Source organism: Ctenopharyngodon idella, chromosome 10, assembly GCF_019924925.1.
Source record: "Ctenopharyngodon idella isolate HZGC_01 chromosome 10, HZGC01, whole genome shotgun sequence".
Lineage (NCBI taxonomy): Eukaryota > Metazoa > Chordata > Actinopteri > Cypriniformes > Xenocyprididae > Ctenopharyngodon > Ctenopharyngodon idella.
The window spans coordinates 20,308,892-20,314,891 of NC_067229.1; positions in this window are offsets into that span (position 1 = coordinate 20,308,892).

A 6,000-nucleotide genomic window follows, 5' to 3' on the forward strand; every position below is an offset into this window, starting at 1 on the left:
CAAAGGCATAAAACCTCTTGCAAATTCCAAGCATTAAATTGAGAAGGCTAACACTTTTTTTGTGGCCACAAAGATTAATTTCAGCCCACTCGTGGCTTTGCTACAGCCTGTGTAACACCAAGTACCTTGCGATTGCGCTGTGCTAAAAGATGCTGCCATTTGGTGGTATTTTTAGACCTGGTTGCAAAGGTACCGTCTTTCCAAAGCAGTCCATACGAGTAGATGATCTCATGTCAAATTTTGCCCATTGATCCAGCAGTCACGATTCCCAGGGGATTTTTTTAAAAGTAGTCTGTTGGGTAACACATGACAGCATTACCTCCCCTGCGTAAACCTTGTGCGTTATCGCTAGGTGCATTTATCTTCAAGTTAACCCTAGATCAGTGGAGGGATTGGGAAGGGAAACTAGATTGGCATCTCTCTGTGTGGTCCAGAGTGAGTCTCTGTGCAGCTGCCTGAGGGAACTGCACCTCTGCACGCTTCACTACCTCCACCCCCTCCTGCTCACCCCTCGGCCGCCTGAACCAGCCCGTCAACAGGAAGCGAGTCTCACCTAAGCCTTTGAGGATGAAACTCTTTGCTCATGATTTGAGACAAGTTTTCGCAGTTCTCTTCTAAATTATTCTGCAATTCGAAGGAGTAATGTTAGTAATTAATGTTATAGCTGTTTGTAAGGGCAACTAAGAACTCAAGAAACCTGTGGTATTTGTTTACACACTGTTAACACCCTAAGTACATTTACTGTACATGTACAATTATAATTAAGCTTTAATTGTTTCCCAGCCTGGGGTAAGTCGGTTCCATGGGTTACTTGATCTGACTTTTAAATCTTTAAATTATTTGTAATTACAAATAATGTCATGACTTGTTTTTGTAGTGAATGCCTTACACCTTTTTTTTGAAAGTCAAATCCAGTTGAAGTGTCAGTGAAGGGGTACTTGAGCTTTACTGATAGGGGCTGTGGGGGTACCTGTGGCAAAAACAAAAAAGTTGGCTGGAAGACACTGGGCTAACAGACGCATGCTATCAGTTGCACAAGTGGAAAGGTACAGGTATATGCCTGGTAGTTTTAGTGTGAATGCTTTTCATAGATATTACAGAGCCACAGTGTTTGCACTTTTAGGAGGGAATCGACCTATGACTTGCTTACTTGGTTGTTTCTGCACTAGGGTTGGGCGATGTCTTCCAAATTGGCATCAGACGATGATGAAATGGAGGAGCTTGAATGAACCTGAAAGAGCTTGAATGAAGCGTGTTTGGCTTTAGATAAAACTACTAGAGGATATAGCACTGAAATATAATTATCACAAATGATACCGAATGCTTGTGATGTGATCCATACCGCTGTTGTTTTGATGCGCTGCTCACTTCAACTAGAAATAGTAAAATGGTGCTACCGTTCTGTCTCGTGGTCGGGATGGAAACATGCCGGGGCCAGATGCGGACTGCGGTCCGCCATTTGAATATCAGTGGTTTAGTTCATGTAAAACATCTAGTAGCCAATAATTTGCTTGCCGTTTTTTGCACAATAGAATCTTTACTGTTTAAATTGTGTTCATTGAACTGTTTTGAATGTAATTTTTGATCAGGAACAACTTCATTATGTTATTGTTGCCTAATCAGAAAAAAAAAAAAACTTTTTAAGTAACTGTGCGGGGGGATGGGGGGTGGAATCATCATCCGGCTCAACACCGTGATGTCTGTCAGACATCGGCAATGGACGATGGCATCGTCTATCGACCCAACCCTACTCTGCACATTAAAGGGTTAGTTCACCCCAAAATTAAATTTCTCTCATTACGTACTCACCCTCGTACCGTTCCAAACCCGCAAGACCTTTGTTCACCTAACCCTAACCCTAACGAATTAAGATATTTTTGATGAAATCCAAGAGGTTTTTTTTTTATCCCCCATAGAAAGCAATGTAATTACCACATTCAAGGTCCAGAAAAGTAGTAAAGACATTGTTAAAATAGTCAACGTGACTACAGTGGTTCAACCTTAATGTTATGAAGTGACGAGAATACTTTTTGTGCGTAAAAACAAAACAAAAATAACAACTTTATTCAACAATTTCTTCTCTTCCCTGTCACTTATGCTGTTTACATTGTATAGACAGTGCAGGCTTCCTGGTTCTACGTCAGAATGCCGACTCAGTATTGGCCGATGCTGTACACGTGAGCAGTAATTAATGACAGAAATTTCATTTTTGGGTGAACTATCCCTTTAAGCTGGGATAGGAGAAACTAAACTTAAACTTTGGTAGATTTTATAAACCAGCTACTGCTAACTATAATTGCTGAAAATGAATGACCAACATTCAAACCATATTCTTTTTTTTAAATGTCTTTCTACATAAGCAGCCTTATGTCTTCTCATATTTTGTCATGGCGGGAGTAATTGGCTTCTTAGACAACTCGGAGACAAGAGCAAATGTTAGCAAGGCCAAGTCCACCTGGCAAGCAGCTCACACTTGCCCGATAAGCAGGGGAACTGTGGGATGAAATTGTACGTATTGGGATTTTTAAGCACCTGAGCATTGCTGAGAAATGACTCACTCCTTGTCTTGGATTTGATCGGCGTAATGAGTTTTCGACCACCAGCCTAAGCCACTCAGATAGGGGGACAATTTTTAACGTCTAATCTAATGCAACTGGCTGTGCTTTAGAGCCACAGCATTCTCATTTACATACCACTAAGCCTCTTTGAAAGCCCTGAGTGCAGCAGAAAAGATATCTGACCTCTGGATGGGCCACAAAAATTGCATTGGCCTCCTCATAACATGGGGATTAATCACACATATGATTACACATTAAATTACCTGGGCTGTATGCGTTTGTGCTGTGCTTTGGTGTCAGCATGTTAAGGGTTTTCAAAAAAAGTTCGTTGCAACTACTTCCTAAAAAAATCCTTGTAACCAATTGGTTTTTGACTGATATAGACTGACATTCTGCCTGGCTTACCCTTTTCTTTACAAAAAGGACAGATTAAGACAATCCGTTGCAAGCCACCTCGACTTTGCAAGGTGCTTTAGGACTAAGAGCAAAGAGGATTTCCCTGGTGCTTCTGAGAAGATGCTGAGGAATCTTGCGGCATTAGTTTTGCCCACCTGGAAGTGCACACCAGACCACACCAACCCTCCCCTTTGTTTACTAGCTTAGTGACCATCATCCCCAACCTTGATAATAACAACCCTGATATAGATATCACTTAGCAGCAGTATGTTTTTTCTCTCAAACACACATACACACTCATTTTTCAGAAGAACGTGTAAGATTAGAGCCCACTTTTGGCCTTGTCCCTTGTCTCATTAGAAACCTACACTTGAGTCAGACGTCCCACATCAAAGAGCAAAAGCTCACTGCATCCCTCATGCAGGATCTAATCCAAAGATTGCAGAAATCCCCCTCACCCTTATCAGCAGCACCTTCAACACGTACAGTAAACCCAACTTATTTGGGTATTTACGCACACAAATCATCCAACATTTAAGTCACATTCTTATGTAAGCTGTTTTTTTGCAAAACTTGTAATTTTGTCACATTCGCCTGGATATCGGATGATGACATATCAGACAGGTAAAATGGATTTTAAAGTTATGTAGGGATACATTAATACATTAAGAGCTGATTATCACCACGGCATCTTAACAAACATATGTTTTGGCCACTTGGTCCTCCGAAGGGACTAGCCATAGGGTTTATGACTGCAAGGAAGCGCCGTTGGTGACATTAATGGGCAGTAGTATTGTTTGGCTTGCTTGATTTATTCCCTTTGGGATAATGTTCTTGAGACAAGGCCTGCTGCTCCTTTTACTCGGCCCCCTCAAGAACAAAGTGACAGCTGCAAGACTTGCCACGGCCTTCATGTCAACAGAACGTTCAATGGACGCTCTGAACACTGACAAGCTATCCCAAAAGAGGTTTTGTACAGCAACTGTGTAACATAATCCAGGCATTTTTACATGAAGGTAATGGGAAATCACATAACAGTGATAGTAAACAATCCTAAACAACAACTCATCCTGCACTCTCAATAATAAACCAGAATTTATGGCCCTTAACAACCCAAACTGTGTGGACAGTGACATGGATTAAGAGAAGAACCAGACGGCCCCAGTCCAATCTGTCGTGGTGACCCGTGTGCCCGCTGCCCTGTGCCAGTCAGCCATTTATGCCACACAGGCCCCGCACTCAATCAGCAGTTTATCTCACCCACTTACCCCCGGCCAGGCAGATGGCATGGCCAGCTATGCCAGAAGAGTGAGCCAGCCTCACACCAATAACCGGAATAGTAAATGAGTTCCCTGTATGCACATGGCATTAGTGTCTACTTGACCTGTTTGGAAAGTTTCACGATAGTCTCACCAATTGAGCCAACTTTTGCCCACTGAGGAGGTGTTTGTGGGAGCAGTTGGGGGGCCCAACAAAGGGGGTCTGTAAATAAATATTCTTTAGAAGGAGTCAAAGCCTCTAAAATGGCTTTTGTTTCTAGAGGCCAAGTGTCCACTAAGCCGAGAATCGCTCAATACAATTTGTTTTTTAAGTGATGAAGATATTGTTGCCCTCCAGAAGGCAGGAAATTTGTGATGTTTCCAGGAGGCCATATGTTATTTTGGATTCCTCATCTATAGCAGACCCTAAAATAAGAAAACACAGAGTAAACCTAACATATGAACTACTCTTAAGTTATATAAATTTTTGTTTTGAAAGAAATGTCTTTGGTCACACTACATAATTGACTTGATGTTGAGACTGTAATGCATTGTCAATTACTGAACATCTCCCGGTTACAAGTATGTACACTTACATAAGCACACACAGACTGGAAAAGCATACCTGGTATTGCTGAAAATATAATTGTGTGCAGTTATATTAAAGCACTTTCCATTGTTTTGTAGTTCACAAAGCCCGCCCACTGAAATGACAGTAACTAACATTAAATGAGATAAAAAAAATAAAAAAAAAATACAAAAATTAAAAAAAAATTTTTTTTGTTTAAATAATGCAATAAATAACATTGATATTTAAATAACATTAAATAGATTTATAAAAATGGTAACACTGTAACAATACATAAGCTTAACACATTAATTAATCAAACAGTTTGCAATATCATGAAACTTTAATGAATATATTTTCATTTATATTCACACATATGTTCATATATTTTGACAATCAGTCAAACGTTTGGATACTATGGAAGCTTGTTTCCGCCACGGAATAAAAAATAAAAAAGGTAATTGCAACTTTTTAATCACACAGTTCTGACTATTTTCTCATAATTGTGTGATATAAAGTTGCAATTGCATGTTTATAAAGTCAGAATTGTGAGATATAAACTCGCAATTGTGAGGAAAAATTCAAAATTGTGAGATTATATCTTGCAATTCTGACTTTATAACATGAAATTGCAACTTTATAACTGCCAATTGTGAGGAAAAAGAGTCAGAATTGCGAGAAAGAAGTCAGAATTGCTGGATAAAAAGTCACATTTATATTTTAATTTAATTTCTGTGGCAGAAACAAACTTCCATAGGACACACTTTCTCAGTTTATTATTTATTTATTATTACTATTTTTCACATTTTAGAATTACAATAAAGTAAAAGTGTTTTCTTGAATGAGATCTTTAATATTCTAGCTTGAAGTAGATACTACTATTTGTCTCTGGGCATTCACTCAACCAATGTTATGAAGTGCATCCTGGGTTGATTTTTAAACTCATCTATTTATTAATTAATTTAATTTTATTTAACATTTAGTTTCATCAGGAAACAATTCAGTAGCCTATTTTTTGTCTCTAATACTATTTTGAAACATTTAAGTACGACGTTAAATCAAAAGGTACATTTAAATTCAGACAAGTGTGTCCAAACCTTTTATTGGTTTTATTGTTAAGCCTTATAAAATGCTTGTGAATGATTTATTTCTGAATGTTATTATAATGTATTCAAATAAGAAACAGAAGTTGGAAGTTGGAATCCAAGATTTTAGTGTT